General features: G+C 35.3%; 1 long non-coding RNA gene across 2 annotated transcripts in view; it reads right to left on the bottom strand.

The window, feature by feature from the left end:
• Positions 1-17,357, bottom strand: part of LOC129494527 (uncharacterized) — a 1,043,078-nt gene that overhangs the window by 779,818 nt on the left and 245,903 nt on the right. The window lies entirely within an intron of this gene.

Below are 17,357 nucleotides of genomic sequence, written 5' to 3'. Positions count from 1 at the left end.
AGCATTCTAGATAAGATGTATATGGTGATGCAAAGTTTGGAGGCAGAACTAAGCTTATCATGCTTATGAAAGATTGAGGGCCCTGAAATTAGAAAAGTTTATAGGAAGATGTAAGAGATAAAGCCTAAGAGATAAGGCAAACTCAGTGGTTAAAATGCCTTACAAAGCTAAGCAGAATATACTAGTTTCCCCTTAGTGAAGACAGATGTTTGAGAACACTGCCATGTAGTTAGCATTAATGAAATAAACTAATAAAAGATAAACATTGTATTCAGATTTCCATAAAGCTAGTAACCTTTTTTACATTTTATTTTTCTCCATTTGTAAAATAATGAAATAATTTGTATCTCAAAGAACTATTGTAAGCATTAGAGAATATATAAAACCACATAATCAAGTGTTTGAGGAACTAAGTGATTTATTTAAGGCATCTACTAAAATTATTATTTTAATAGTAGAAGTTATAGAAGAAAAAGAGGAGGAGGAAGAGGAGGAGGTGGAGAAAAAGAAGGGGAAGCACAACAGACCAGCAGCAGTTGCCGTTATGGTAAAATCTTTGAAAATGTAGCTCCTCTGGTGAGATTGAGAAACTAAGCAGGTTTTATGATGTACAATATCACCAGGTTCTTTGGAAACATTTCATCTTTGGATTACTGCTAGGCAAAATTTAGAAGTCCTATTACACTGTTCTCAAGACTCCATACAAAGTGTGCCTCATATACATCTTTCTAATAGCATATTGACTGGTATTGTCCGTGATACATGTCCAACAGTGGAATCTGCCCCTCCTGTGTGAGGCACCACACTACAGTCACCACTCTCCACCTGTTTGTCCTTGGTCCTCAGAACTTTTTGTTACACACTATCAATCTGAAGTAAATAAAGCATGTATAGTTGATAAGGCTTAATGTAGTTTGAGAAAATGTGATGCAATTTTGAATGGTTTGTAGGGAAATACTTCATAATAAGTATCTTCTTCATTTTAAGAAGTATTAGAAAAGATGTTAGGGGTGCCTGGGTGGTTCAGTTGGTTGAGTATTCAGTTCTTGATTTCAACTCAGGTCATGATCTCAGGGTCATGGGATCGAGCCCTGTGGCTGACTCCATGCTCAACAGGAAGTCTGCTTGGGATTCTCTCTCTTTCTCTCTCTACTCCTCACCCTCTGTACACTCTATAAATATAAATCGATCACTCAATCTTTTAAAAAAATTAAAAATGCTTATTTTTGTAGGTGTTATTAAAATTCATTTAAATACATTTATTTATCCATTAGATTAATGGGTTGCAATCATTTCAATAAAATATAAATATATTGTCTAAATAGATATAAATAAATGATAAAGATAGATAGATAGATGATAGATAGATAAGTTCTTCCTTAGTAGAATGCCAAGCAATAAATTCAGAGAAAATAATGGTGTTTTAATATTATCAGTGGAGGCTATAAGCGGTGGGTGGACATTTGAGAAAGAACAGAATTTCCTTTTTAATTCACCTCCTAATTTTATTTTATTTATTTATTTAGTAAACTTTATGCCCTACATCAGGGCTTAAACTCACCACCTTAGATCAAGAATCACATGCTCTACTGACTGAGCTAGCCAGGCACCCCAAGAAAAAAAAAAGAATATTTACACAATCTCAAAGAATCTCTCCTTAAGGCACTTAAGAATTTTGAAAGGAAAATTGTAATTGAAAAGTGAAGAAATCTGTAGGTTGTTTCTGGGATTTTGGTTTATTGGTTTATTTCTTGTCCAAATATTGTTATTTGGGACATTATGAAAATGCTTCCTCCAGGGGCACCTGCGTGGCTCAGTCAGTTAAGAAACTGACTCTTGATTTAAGCTCAGGTCATGATCTCAGGGTAGTGCGATGGAGCCCTGTATCAGGCTCTGTGCTCAGCACAGAGTCTGCTTGTCCCTCTCCCTCTCCTCCTTCCCAGTCACTCTCTCTCTCTCTCTCAAACGAATAAATCAATGAAATCGAAAGAAAGAAGGAAAGAAAGAAAGAAAGAAAGAAAGAAAGAAAGAAAGAAAGAAAGAAAGAAAATGCCTCCTCCTGCACACTTAAAATCATTTCTTTTCACAGGAATGGAAATTGTGTTTCATGGGGTACTCACATATTTAGCCCAATGAGAAAATACTGCACTTTTTCCTAAACTGATTGCTCCAAACTATATTCCCACTAGCAATGTGTACAAAATTCACATTGCTACATATCTTTACTAAAAATCAATAATGATGACAGGTTTTCAGGTTTGTCAATCTGGTGAGCACAGAAATATTTCTCATTATGTTTTGATCTGTATTTTTCTTATTGCTAGCATCTTTTCATATAGGTATGAGGCGTCCATTTGTGAAATTCCTGTTCATGACTTATTTTTTGGTGGCTTCTAAAGGAAGTATAGGGGGAAGAAAAAAAAGAAAGTATGAAGGGAATGCCTGGGTGGCTCAGTCAGCTAAGCATCTGACCTTTGATTCTGGCTCAGGTTATGATCTCAGGGTCCTGGAATCGAGCCCCCTGTCTAGCTTTGCACTCAGCTGGGAGTCTGACTGTCCCTCTCCCTCTCCTTCTGCCCCTTCTCCTATTCATGCTCTCTTTCTCTCCATGTAAATAAAATCTTTTAAAAAAAATTGAGGTGCTAGAAAATCGGACACTCACAGATAAGTCATCTTATGACCTTGAGGGAAATGAACTTGAAGATAAAAGAAGCCCACGGACTGAGGAAGGCAGAACTACAAAAAGGAATTTTTTTCTTGTAATTAACATGTGTGTCACAGAATTAACTACACCTGGACATTTGTACCTTCTTACTTACTGGCATGTCTAATAAACCCCTATTGCTTAAGGCAATTTTTATGCCTTACTAGTTCCTAATATGCTGCTCTCATACATAACATTCTAATTTATTGGCATGTGCAAATGACAATGAATAAATGTTTGTTGAATAAAAGCAATAGAGAATCACTCTATCTCTGAAACCTAAATGCTACTAATTTCTGCTAATATGACAAAAATATTGCTACCTGATTCGGAAAATAACTGGAAGAGAAATAAAGCCAAAGGCAGTTCTATTACATACACTAAAACCACCCTACATAAGTTTTACACACTGGGTATTTAATTTTAAACTACAGTTAGAATCATAAAACTAATTTATTACATTTTATGTAGATCGGGCTGCAGTTAAGATTTATATTGGCTAAGTCTTATTTTATCCACTAGAATGAATAAAATGCAATAAACTGGAACCAAAAGCCAAATTCCATTTTAGAAATTATTTTTTTCCATTAATTGTTTTCTAGTTCTCAATAATTCACCATTATAGAGCAGAAAGCCCACTGAATTATATGGTTATAATGAGTTGTTCCTTTAACATGTTTTATGTCTCAGTATTTAATGCCTCAAAAAACCTGATATTGGCCTTATATAAAGCTGCCCTTGTATGGAATTGTGTTTTGCCTCAGAAAATAATATTGTATTGAAAGTATATACTCTTTGTCCAAATTTTAAAAGTTAAATAAAATGAAAACGATATATTTTACATATATATTTATACAAGAAAGTCCTACAAACTTTTTGTAGATTAAATATTTTATAAAGATTAATCAACAACAAATAAACCCTAGTCAGATTTTCGTAAGTCACTAAATGTATATAAATATATCACTGTAATGACTTCATTTTAAACGTACAGCAGATAATAGACATAGTGGCAAGGTTTCCTTCAGAGATCATAAACCACAATATTTCACGTTTTTCATCACTTTAAGAATTTTAAATATCATTGTAGAAGTCAATAATTATCCATTGGTCCTGTTAAAAAGAATATTCCCCCAAATCCCATCTCATGATTTCTATATAGAACCAAAGCCATATCATAGCTACCTTCCAGTCTTCCTACAAACTTGTTTGGTAAAGGACACATTTAGTTTCCAAAGGGAAATCAGTCTGGGCCTCTCCAGCCATGACACAGATGCATGTGTCCATGTAATGGGGGATTATACATTGTAAAGCATTTTGTTTTTCCTTAGCGAAAACAAAACCAGTTCTTATAATTTCTACCATGCACTTGAAGAAATGAAAGCCCTAACTTGTTTTCTCTAAATAAATCAAACATCTGTGTTTTTACCTTCAAATATTTCACAAACCTTCATACTCATTGTTCTTTTCTGAATTCTGTCCAACGTTCCCTCACATATTTTATTGTTACACCTCAAGCTGTACATATTTTTATTATAAAGTATGAGAGTTGCTGTAGAATTCTATAAAATCTGTATTCTTCATCTTATAGAGTTCTAAGTTTGCTTTTTTTATTAGCCACTGCCACTTATATACTATATTGCATTGTTGGTTAGGGCCTAAGTAAAGATGCTTAAGTGCTTACATACTAAAAACAAAACAAAACAAAAACAGAAATGAGCAAAAAATAAAGTCCAGTTAAGAAAGGGAGGACATTCTGTACACCCATGGTGGTGGAAACAAGACCCATGCTCATTCTTCAGAAAAAAATATTGCTTTAGTTTTATGTTTCAAAATAATATTTTAAAATAATGGCTGGGAATTGTTTCAAATATACATTATCTTTTTACAAATTGAGAACGTTAATTTGTATACTTTAATTATTTTGGTTTTAACTGAAAAGCATATTATTTATTTTTCAGGCACATGTACTTCCTATGTTTTTATACTGTTAACACTTGATGTATGTTCAATCAATTCCAAATGTATTTTCAAATATTTTATGAAAAAACATTTGCATTATCACTGTCATGAAATGTACTTGACAGAAGAAAACAAATATTTTAATAATATGTAATTAAATTTTAATAAGCATTTGTTATGATTATATAAAGCATTGTTCAAGCCCCACTTTGGCTGTGAAAATAAATAAATAAATAAATAAATAAATAAATAAATAAATAACTAGCTAGCTAGCTTTTAGGGGCACTCTGCTGGCTCAGTTAGTGGAGCATGTGACTCTTGATCCAAGCCCCATATTGGTTATAGAAATTACTAAAAAAAAGTGATCTTTAGAAACTAAAGTATTAATATCTGTATTTCCATAGTGCTTTTAAAATTAATTCCAGAGTAATTATGCACAATATTTTATAAATAGAATTGTGTATAGTCTAGCTGCTTCTGAAGGCAGGTTTTCCCCAGAAAGAAGGCAAGTTCTCCCCAGAAAAGGAGTTATGTTGGTCATTTATTACATTTTATTACTCCATGTGACTCCCTGGTGCCTTGAGTAAATATTATCTTTTAGAAAATAAAACTTGTATGACTACAAATTCACAATCCCTTTGTAGTAATTACACAATTAACTGTCATAATGTCATACTTTTAAAAAAATGGTAAGATGCTGTATTATATTTAGCACTGTAACCAGATGTCCCAATTCACTACTTCCAAGTGTTTCATCTCCCATCCACTCATTCATTTCCACTTTTCTCCAACTCCTTATAGAAATTCTGACATTTTATGATTATTAAGCAATTTTACCTGAGAACGATAAATACCAAAATATGTATATTTGAACATAATCATAACACAAACCATTTGACAGTCAGATTTGAACTGGCTTACTAGATTTTCTCAAGAGTCCATGTTGATCATGGGAGAATTCATAATTCTTTCAGATTTACTTTATGCATCTTAGAGGGAATTAGAATAGGTGTTTGCACACATTTCAAATAGATGTAAACTTCAGGCAAATTTTAGGTAATTTAAAATTTAGGTAACTTTTAAATCACTTACCTACATTATGGAAATACAAAATTGAATGATATTTGAAGAGAATTTCCTTGGGGAAATCTGTGTTATGAACTTTCCCTAATGAATTTTCAAGATTTTGAGGTATAAGCTACTAATACCTCAACAGAGAGTGACTCTAAGGTAATTGTTATGGAGTTAAGACCTGCCAGCGGTTTGAATACCTGTGTTACTGTCTGGGGGATATTTTAATGTTCTCTCGAGAAATATATAGGGTGAGATAAAGATCCTAACAGAAAGGAGACCAAGATGGCATAAACAGATCTCAAGGAAGAAAAACTAGAGGTAACACCTGATGCCTGAGTGCTGAGTGAGGTTTAAAAATTAATGTCAAAAAGGTTAACTACTTGCCTTACAGATACTGCTTTACAATATCTGTAGAGATTGGTGGGGTCTTTGAAGAAACCACAGTTGTACTGACAAGAAAAAGTCAGCTTTAAATATCTGCCAGTTCAGGACAACATCATTTAACTAAGAATTTTACTAATCCCCCTACCTCTTCTCTCTCATCATGCCCAAAAACTAAGCATTTTGAAACTGTTTGGCAAGCTGGAGTAGGAGGAATAAATCCTACAAGCTTTGAACAGAAAAAAAGAAAGTAGTTGATCATCCTGTCTTTCCTGAACCACTGGTCAAAAAATGGCTCAAACTGGCAAAGAAGAAAGGTCTTCATGTTAATCCAGGCCACAGAACATGAACTGATACTGTGTTTTAAAGTTCTGAAGTGATTGTGAACATTTTTTACATCATCAAGTAACCAGAAAAGTCAAAGACCTGTCTGAGTTTCTGAAGGTGCAGGGAAATAACTATCATGGCAGTGATTAAAATAGACAATAGTAGACAAAAATAAAGTTGCTTTGTTTAGTTTATCTCCCAATTTGTGCATAAGCATTGGAACAGTATTCACAATGAATTCACTAGAATAAAGCTGCCTTCACAAGGGGGCGCTGTTTCTTCAATATAGCAGCACTGTTCATTGCAAACACACAAGGTCTTAGCTTCTCACGCTTTCAATTTACTTCTATCCTGTGTAATATGATCTGTCATGGCTTTGATACAACCACTGTGGTCGGTCTGCCTGAATTCCAGGTATATTACACATTTACAAGAACTGTTTCCTTAGAAAAAGGAAGTTGTGGTCTCATAAGCAAGGAAGACACTTGGTTTAATGATGTAAATTTTTTTTAAAGACATGAGAAGGGTATGTAATTGCAACACACCACAAAACCTACAGTGCTTCTCAGATAACAGAGAAATTGCTCCAATCGATTTTAGCATCCCATTAAGGCCAGCCAGCAAACCAGGGATGTATTGTCTGCAACAATGAAGCATTCCCCTGGAGACTTAGCTTGGTAGAATAAATAAAAAGAGGTAATTCCTTCTATTAATTCAGTTCACTCTAGCCATTGATAGGAATATAGAGTCTGATTCCTGAAAACTAACCCAGGACAAGGGTGGGGGTGGGTGGGAGGGAGGAGGGTCTACCATCACTAAGAAGAAGGTGGACCATGATATGAATTATCAATTTTATTGTATCATACAGTAATCCCCTTATCCTTGGGGGATATATTTCAAGACCCTTACTGGATGCCTTGAAACGGTGCATAGTACCAAATCCTATATATACTATCTTTTTTCCTATGCACACTTGTTAGTCACAGTGAGAGATTAACAATAACTAATAATAAAATAGAACAATTATAACAAAAGTTCATAATAAAAGTTATGTGAATGTGGTTTCTCTCTTTCTCTTATTATACTGTACTCGACCTTCTTGTAATGTGAGATGATCAAATGCCTACATGATGAGAAAAAGTGAGATGAATGATGCAGGCACTGTGACACAGTGTTTAGTGATTATTCATCTTCTGACAATACCTCAGAAGAAGGATAATCTACTTCTGGATGAGAGTTGACTGCCAGTAACTGAAACTGTGAGTAATGGAAAATGTGGAAAGCAAAACCACAGATAAAGAGGGACCACTATATATCCTAGGGGAAACCAAAATTTCCTCTTCCAGTAACTAAAAAAGACATACTGAGCAAATGGATGAAAACTTTCATTGTGATGTTCAAAACAGTTAAGATAAATACATAAGCATTAAATTTGGGGGCGGTGAGTAGAAAGAGATGGATGGGATATGACCATCCTGAACTTGTCAGGACAATAATGATTCCCAAGTTTACAAATATTCCCCAGTAACATAGAAAAAAGTACATATGCATCTTTCAAACAATATGCTAAGTCTGCGTCCAAAAGTACTAAAACAGAGATCAAAGATGGCAGTGAAGTAGGAAGGCCCTAGATTCCTCTCATCCCATGAATACAAGCAGATAACTATCAAATCATCCTAAATATCTCAGAAATCAGCCTGAAGACTTACAGAAGAAACTCTACAACTAAAGGGAAAGAAGAGGCCATGCCAGAGAAGGTAGGAAGTGTGGAAATATGGTTTAGGGGAGAAGTGGATCACAGGGCCTATGGAGGGACGAGAGCCACACCCACAGAGAAGGGTGAGAGAGAGGAGCACACAGGGGAATGCACAAGGAAAACAACCCCCCAAAGCCATTAGCTTGGGAAATGAGAAAGATTGAGTTTTGTGAGTTCTTGCAACCAGCAGCGCTAAGAGCCTGGAGTTTTAAAGGTCAGCGGGCTTGGCTGGGATAGAGCCCAAAGGGTTCCTGGAGAGAAGGTAGGCAAAAAACCAGGGGGCAGATGGTGTGGAAACAGCCATCTGAAGGGCACCTGTGGCCACAGTGAAGAGATTATTCACTTATGTCAGAGAGCATCTCTGGGAGGCAATGTTCACAGAGATGTCTCCCCAGGAGAAAGGTTGCTGGCCAGTGCTATTTCCCTTCCCTATTTTTCGACATAAAGACAGAGCCACTGGCAGGAGGCAGCACAGCCTGGACACTGGCTGACTAACTTGCTTACACCAAGACCCACTCCCCTGCACTCTGGCAGGACTGCGCTTGCCTCAGTCCCAGCATGGCAGGTCCCTTGCCCAGAAAACCAGCACAAGCCCCAACCCACACCATATCTCCTGACCAGATTGTTTCACAGGGCCTCAGATCTGGTGGAAGTGGTGTCAAATCTCATTCCACAAGCAGACCAGAGTACATCTAGTTAGAACTTGCCACATTGAGGCCAGGGACTCAACACTGCCTACAGCAGGCAAGGAGAGCCTCTGCAGATGACTGGATTGAAAGATAGAGTAGCCAAAATAGAAAAGAAGAGTGCATGCAGCACACACCAGAGATAATCCCTGAAGTAGCAGGCCCAGGGCACTACATGACCTCTTATGCATAAGGCCATTAATTTCAGAAGCAGGAGACAAAATTGGTTTTATAAACACACAAAAGAAGGGAGAGACTTAGACCAAATGCCAAGATGAAGAATTCATCCCAAATGAAAGAACAAGAAATGGTCATGGCTAGAAATCTAAGTGAAACAGATATAAGTAACATGCCTGATGGAGAACTTAAAGCAACATCTGTAAGGATACCTTATGAGTTTGAAAAAAAATAGAGGACATCATGGAGATCCTGACCGCAGATATAAAAAAAAAAGTTTTAAAAATATCAATCAGAAAAAAAAATATCAATCAGAGATGAATAATGCAATAATTGGAAACAGCCTTCATAACAATGAAAAGTAGGCTGAAAGAAGCAGAGGAACAAATCAGTGGCCCTCTTCTCCCTCTGCTCCTCTGGGACCCCATGTTCTCTCAAATATCTCCCTTTCTATTCTAAATGACATGCTTGCTGGGTAAAGTATTCTTGGCTGCTTGTTTTTCTTATTGAGCATGCTAAATATATCATGCCAGCCCTTTCTAGCTTGTCAGATCTCTGCAGAGAGGTCTGCTGTCATTCTGATATTTCTTCCCATATAAGTTAGGAATCTCTTGTCTTGAGCTGCTTTTAGAATTTTCTCTTTATCTTTAAAATTTGCAAGCTTCACTATTATATGTCAGGGTGTTGGTCAGTTTTTGTTGATTTTTGGGAGGTCCTCTCCATTTCTTGGATATGAATCCCTGTTTCCTTCTCCAGATTAGCGAAGTTCTCAGCTATGATATGTTCAAATATACTTTGTGGTTCTCTCTCTCTCTCTCTGCATCTTCTGGAATCCTAATAAGAAGAATATTATTCCTTTTCATGCTATCATTTTCTTTTTCAAAGCCTCTCCTCGTGGGTTCATAATTGTTTTTTTCTCTTTTTTCCTCAGCTTCCTTCCTTTCCATCAACTTGTCTTCTTTTAAAAAAATTTTTTTACAACTTGTCTTCTATGTCACTCACTCTCTCTTCTCTTCTACCTCATTAACCTTAGCAGTTAAAGCATCCAGTTTAGACTGCATCTCAGTTAAAGCATTTTTAATTTCATCCTAATTAGATCTCAATTCTGCAGTAAAAGAATCTCTAGAGTCCTTTATGCTTTTTCCAGAGCCACCAGTAATTTTATAATTGTACTTCTGAATTGTATCTCTGACATGCTAGTTAAATCTATATCTAGTAGATCTGTGTCAGAGACTATTACTTCCAATTCTTTCTTTTGTAGTGAATTCTTTCTTCTAGTAATTTTGTCCAGTACAGAGTGCCTGTATGAGCAAGCAGAGTCAAAAATATCAACCACAGCCTAGGTAAATACACCCTAGACAATTCCAAAGAGGTCAGAGACCAGAAAATAAAAGAAAAAAAGGAAAACAGAACAGAACGAAACAAAAAGACTATGAAAGTGAAAAACAAATATAAAAAATAATAAAACAATTTTTTTTAAAAGGGGGTAGGGCAGAAGTGATGGTGGAGGGAGAATATGGTCTCCCTGAGGGGACCTGGAGGGTGATCCTCTTGGTTCTGAGTGTATTTTGTTCTGTATGTTAGAAGGTGCTAAATTCCAAATTTATATAAGCCAGCAAAACTTATAGAGAGACCCAACATCAACCACAAAACCAGAAACAAGATAAAAGAGGGGGGCAGAATGAGAAAGAAGAAACACTATAATCTCACAGAATGGACCAACATGGTGCTCCACTTGGTTCTGAGTGTATTTTGGTCCATATGTTAGAAGGTACTAAGTTCTACCATTATAAAACAAAACAAGACAAAACAAAAACAAAAACAAATAACTTATATTTCTACCAAAATTACATACATTTAAAGGAATCTAAAAATTAGGAATTTATCTTAGACATGTAATTGCAGAAATATGAAAGTCAAAAAGGAAAAAGCTTAAAAATGAAGAGTTGGTAAAATATTGTAGTTAAGGCAGGAAAAGAGAAAAAATATTGGGAATTTTTAACCTGAAAGATAAATGAATCATAAGGAAAAAAACATCGAGTTCTATATATTATTTTCCCTCAGTCCTGGAACTTTGCAATGCTGCTTGGTCAGTAAACTTGTTCTTCCTTTGTTCTTCCTATAGATCTTCTGGGGGAGGGGCCTGCTGTGCTGATTCTCAGGTGTCGGTGCCTGGGTGGAGATGCCCTGCCCCTCACAAGGTGGCCAAGCTCAGTGTGAAACTATTTGTCCTGTGAGGCCTTTGTTCCCTGTATGGCCATGCCTTTCCTGGGTAAAAGGTAAAAAGAAAAGAAAAATGGTGGCAGCCAGATCTCCAGGTCTAGAGCCAAGATGTTCCCCTTGAGTAACAGAGCTGCAGTCTCTCAGTGCACACTGGTCTAGGTCCTCCTGGGCGTGAGGTCACTGATCTGTACAAATGCAGGGCACTCAGCGGCAGGAGAGTTTTCGCCGTTTTGAACTCTCCCCAGTTTGGCATGTCCCGGAGAGAATGGAGGATGGTCAGCTTTGTCCAATAATGCACCCTGGGAGCAAAAGCCCTGTGCTTCTAGACTTGTGCAGAAGTCTAGTGGGATAGACTTGAAAGTGGGATAGCCCACTTTCTTCAGTTGCTGGGCTCTGGAGTAGACAGGTCTGGTGCTGGCCTGTCTACTCTGTGCAGTTCTCCCAGATTACCCCAGGATGGTTGTGGTTTTCCAGTCTTTATCCTGATTGGACCCCAGTTTGTGGTGAGCTTTCTCCTGGGTGCCCCTATTCTTACTGTGTCTCTGGGAATATTGAGACTTCACTGTCCATTCTGTGATTCTGCCTTATTTCCCCACTGAGCACTTTTTAATCAGGGAAGACTCTTTCAGGCACAGATTTCTGAAATTCCCAATTGTCCACTGCCCTGCTTTCCTGCAGCAGTCTTCCACGGCTCCCTCCCCCATGGTTTATCTTCTGATATATTCCCTTCGTTCCTCTTCTCCGCCTTCCCACCTTTTCAAAAGTCACCACTTTTCTCTCTGCAGCACTCCACCTGTTCTCTCTTTACATCTCAGGTTGAATTCATAGGTGTTCAGGATGATTTGAAAGTTATCTAGACAGCTTTATGGGATCAGATGAATTGAGGACCCCTACTCTTCTTCCATCTTGCCTTCCTCCTCCTTCTCTTAAGTAAATAAATATTTTTTTAAAGCAAAGAAAAAAATCTTAAAAGCAGCAAGACAAAAGAAGCCAGTAAATGACAAGGGAAACTTATAAGGCTAGCAGGAGAATTTTCAATAGAAACTCTGCAAGCCAGAAGAGAGTGGCATGATATATTCAAAGTACTAACAGGGAAAAATATGCTGCCCCGAATGCTTTATCCAACAAGGCTGTCATTCAGAATAGAAGGAGAGATAAGAAGTTTCCCAGACAGAAACTAAAGGTGTTCATGACCACTTAACCAGCCCTGGAATGTTAAAGAGGACTCTTTGAGTGCAAAGGAGAGACCAAAAGTGACAAACACAAGAAAGCATCAGAGAAAATGTCCAGAAACAATGACACAAGTAATAAAACGGCAATAAACACATGTCTATCAATAACTACTTTGAATGTAAAAGGACTAAGCCCTCTAATCAAAAGACATAGGGCGTCAGAATGGAAAAACAAAACAAGCAAAGAAACAAACAAACAAAAAAAGATCCATCTATGGACTATCTAGAAGAGATTGATTTTAGACATAAAAACACCTGCAGATTGATAGTGAGGGAGTGAAGAAACATTTATCACCCAAATGGATGTCAAATGAAAGTCAGAGTAGCAATATTTTATATTGAACAAACTAGACTTTTTTTGGTCTTCTATTGTTTTTATTTTGCTTTGGTATCAGGGTAATATTGGTCTCATAGAATGATTTCTAATGTGTTCCCTCTATTCCATTATATATAAAATTTTGAGAAGGATTATCATTATTTTTCTTTTTAATGTTTGGTGCAATACACCAGTGAAACCATGTGGTCTTGGGCTTTTTTTGTGATGGAAGATTTTTGATTCCTAACTCAACTTCCAGTCTTGTTATTGGTCTAAGAAGATTTCCTACTTCTTGGATTCAAGATTCAAAATCCAATTGTGGTAACTTGTGCATTTTTAGTAATTATCTTTTTTTTCTAAGTTATCTGATTTGTTAGTATATAATTGTTATAGTAATCTGTTATTATGCTATATATTTCTATAAATCTGTTGAATCGTTTTCTCTTCCATTTCTCATTTTGGTTTCTGAGTCTTCTCTCTCTTTCTCTCTCTCTCTCTTTCTGTCACTTAATGAAGTTAAAACATTGCCAACTTTATTTTTTTGGAAAAAATGGTCTTAACTCTCAATGTTATGTTATTGTTTAGTCTGGTCTCCATTTATTTCTGATTCTTCCCTGTTATTCCCTTCCTCTACTAAATCTCAGCTAAGTTTTCTTCTTTTTCTAGTTCCTTGTGGTTTAAATATTATTTACACTTCTTTTTGTTAATACAAGCATTTATAACATAAATTTCACTCTAAAATCTGCTTTTGCTTCATCTCATTGTTTTTGGAATATTGTGTTTTCTCTTACTTTTGTTTTGAGACATATTTTGATTCACTGTTTGATTTCTTATTTTTCCATTGCTTATGCAGTAGTGTAGATATTTAATATTTACATTGTAGATTTCCCAGCTTTGTTTTATTTTTGATTGTTATTTTTATACCATTATGGTTGGAAAATATACTTGGTATGATTTCAATCTTCTTAAATTTGTAATATTTGTTATGTCTCTTTTTAAGTGATTTAACCAGGAATTCTTCTGTGTGTACTTGAAGAAAATGTGAATGATATTTTTCATGGATAGAATGTTTTATATATATCTTTCAGAACTATGTACATTGAAGTATGTTTTGAGTAAAGAAAAATGTTCCTGTTAAAAAACAATAAATCAATGACTTTAACTGAGAGTGCTCATTTAAAATAAAGCATATCAGAGGGGAAATGGACAGGGGGAGTGGTGAAATAGGTGACAGGGATTAGAAGTACACTTATCTTGATGAACACTAAGTAATGATGTATAGAATTGTTGAACCACCATATTGTACACGTGAAACTAATATAACACTGTATGTTAACTATACTGGAATTAAAATTAAAAGGTTAAAAAAAGGAAATTGCTAAGAAAAAGGTGCTAAAACACAATCAATGCAAACGTATGTCATATGTTCCATTCAATTCAAAAGGATTAGAGAAATATATATATATATTTAAATCACAGCATGTGGAAACAGCTATGGTACTTAATTCTTTTCTCACTGATTTTATCACATAATGGAAATTTTTTAACATTATACCTGCCATGGTTATTGGAAAATGATAAATAATGACCCTGCAAAGATATAAGCATATGCATTATGGGCAAGAAATGCTAAGGATTAATGAAATAAAATTAAAGAGATTGGAGTTTATAGTAAAAATACAATGAACTTAATGATAAAACACTATGGCATTAGCTTTTACTTAGGGATGAATTATCTTTTTGTCTGTGTTTTAGACTACAACAATAATTTTATTTTCCTTAATGAATTTAGTTTCCACTGAGGTGTTTCAAAATGGTTTAAAAATACATTTTACATTTTTTATTACTTCCTGTGACATTCCTCGTGTCCAAAGGTAGAATTAACAAGACTTCATGGGTGATATAAGAGTGGTGAGAGAGAAATCCAAGATATTTTTCAGGTTTCTTTTTGGGAAACTGGGTAGATGGTATTTCTTTTCATAGAAATGAGAAAGAAAAAAGTAAGTTTGTGGAAAAATATTGTGAGTTCAATTTTAATATATTGGAATTTAAGAAGCTAATGTGCTATCAAATACATTTGCTGATATTCTCAAGAATGAGATCTTAAGAGGACATATTGATTTGAGTGTCACTAGATATAAATAATATCTGATGCTACAAGAGTAGATGAGTTCAAGCATGAAAGCTATGGACTGAAAAGAGGAAACATAAGTTATTGAGTGAATATTAACTCTTAAAAGACATGTCTGGAAAAAGGAAAGACTTACAGCAAAGAAAAGAATTAATGAGGGCCTGGTGATGGGTAAGGAAGGAGGAAGTCACTATGGGAGGTCTACCTAATTAGAAAAATTCCAATTAAGAAAATCTTGGAAGTCTGAGAAGTGAGTCCCTATGTCATAAACACTGCACATGGTTTATTCAGAGACAAATCAACCACTTTGTTAGACCCACACCATATTTCATCTTAACACTTGGATTCTGTGATTTGTGATTTTTTACTAGGAATTTTGAGTACCAAGTTGCTTTAAAATTCACTCTGGGTAGGTAGCAAATAACCCCCCCCCCATTTTCTTTAAACATCTAACAATTCAGACACCTTTCTGAAGTGGTTGACTGCTCAGAACACAGAACAGGAAAAATTCAATTCAAAATGAGGTAGCAAAACTGCTGTGCTTTCTTTGTCTCTAGATCAAGTCATAAAGAAATGCAAGAGCCTAAGTATAGAGAACCTAATGCCAGGTAATAATTTGTTTGTTTTCATTTTTTAGACAAGCTAGATTACATGTACTATAACTTGGAGAGGCATTACTTGATCCCCCAAATATCCTTGAATTTAAAGGAATTATCTATCAGATGGGAGTCCTATGAAGAAAGCCAAAATAGGTAAGTCATTTGAGATTTACTGAGTTGGGTCAGATAAACCTTATATTCTTTCTTTCTCTTTCTTTCTTTTTTTCTTTCTTTGTTTCTTTCCCTTTTTTTTTTAATGAGAGTTTACTAAACCGGTACATTAAAGGAATGATGTAGACCCAATACATCTGTATTTCAGCAAGGTATTTGACGTGAGATTTTCAAAGATAAGAAGTAGAGAATTGATTCCTGGATAACAGAGCATTTAAATGGATTCCTTAAACCTGTTCAGCAGTGTTAGGTTCTTAAATTAGAAGAGGGCTCAAATAAATGGAATCAGCAATTATGAAGGCTTTTATATTAAAGATTTAATGAAAGCTAGCTAGTCTGTAAATCCTGATTCTGTCCCTGAATAGCTCACCTCCTCCCTGCCTGTTTCAGGTTTGAATAAAGGCTTGACATCAGTTAAATATAAGGTCCTATTCTAAAGGATAGGTATGAAAAAAATAGAGGATAAGTATGGGGAGCTCTTGATTCATACACAACAGTCAAAGGAAGTTACATGGTACATTGTGAAGAACAACTCCTATGGGGTTTTTGGTTTACCCAGGCAGAAACCATATGGGTCAAATGATTTTCACTCTGACCGTTTAATATTTCCCCCATTTCATTGTATAGTATCTGGTGGCTCACCACTGGGGACCCTATTGAGAAAAAAAATGGCAAGGATATGTATGACTAACGAATTCTATCATACAGTGATGATAAATGGTGTGAATCTAATTTTGCCAAAATAACAATTTGACAAAATATCTTTGGAGGTATTCCATATGACACAAGGTATTGTTCCTTGCTATTTATTTGGCTGTTTGATTCTCTATAACAGTCCGTCTGAATTATTTCAGTCCCTAAGCTTTCCAGAAGAGTAATATTTTTTAAAATTTTTTTCCAGAAGAGTAATATTGAGATAAGATCATTGGATATGACTCTAAGCCACTTCAAACTCTTGATCCAACCAATCCTATCTACATCATCCCCATGCATACACACATTTGTGTGTATAAATGTATAAACACACTCACTGACTTGCAGTATATCACATAGCTGTCCAATCTATGCTTAAAATGAGGTTTGTTAGTCTTTGAGTACCCATACAACTTTGGGGATATATGGAAATAGGAGAAAGCAGAGGATTTCTCGAACAAGGGTTCCCAAAGTTCCACTAGAATACCTATAGAGAAAAGCTATACACAGAGAGAGAATATATACATTGTCACTCTATCTTTTAAAATTTCTTTTATGAGCATTTCATATTTTTACTATTATTTGTCCATCTATAATCATAGTGATAAATTTACATAGTTTATAAATAATGTGCATATATTTGAGCATATATTTAATATTAACTGATGGATTTTTCCATCAAAAACATTTGAAGATCATAGCTCCAAAGCATGTGAGGGCATGAGAAATAATTCAAAAACAGTAGGTTAAAAGAATTGAAAAAGTTCAAATTAATTAACTGTGATCTAAACGTAACACATAAATTCAAACCTGAGTATAACATATAAAATAAATTATGATGTTTTAAGGAGTGAGTGTGTGTGTGTATGTGTAAGACAGAGAAAGAAAAAGGTTAGTTGGATAGTTGAAGGGAGGGTTGTTTAGA

Source organism: Nyctereutes procyonoides, unplaced genomic scaffold (genome assembly GCF_905146905.1).
Source record: "Nyctereutes procyonoides isolate TBG_1078 unplaced genomic scaffold, NYPRO_anot_genome, whole genome shotgun sequence".
NCBI classification, from domain to species: Eukaryota; Metazoa; Chordata; class Mammalia; order Carnivora; family Canidae; genus Nyctereutes; species Nyctereutes procyonoides.
This window is presented reverse-complemented; position numbering and strand designations above follow the sequence as displayed.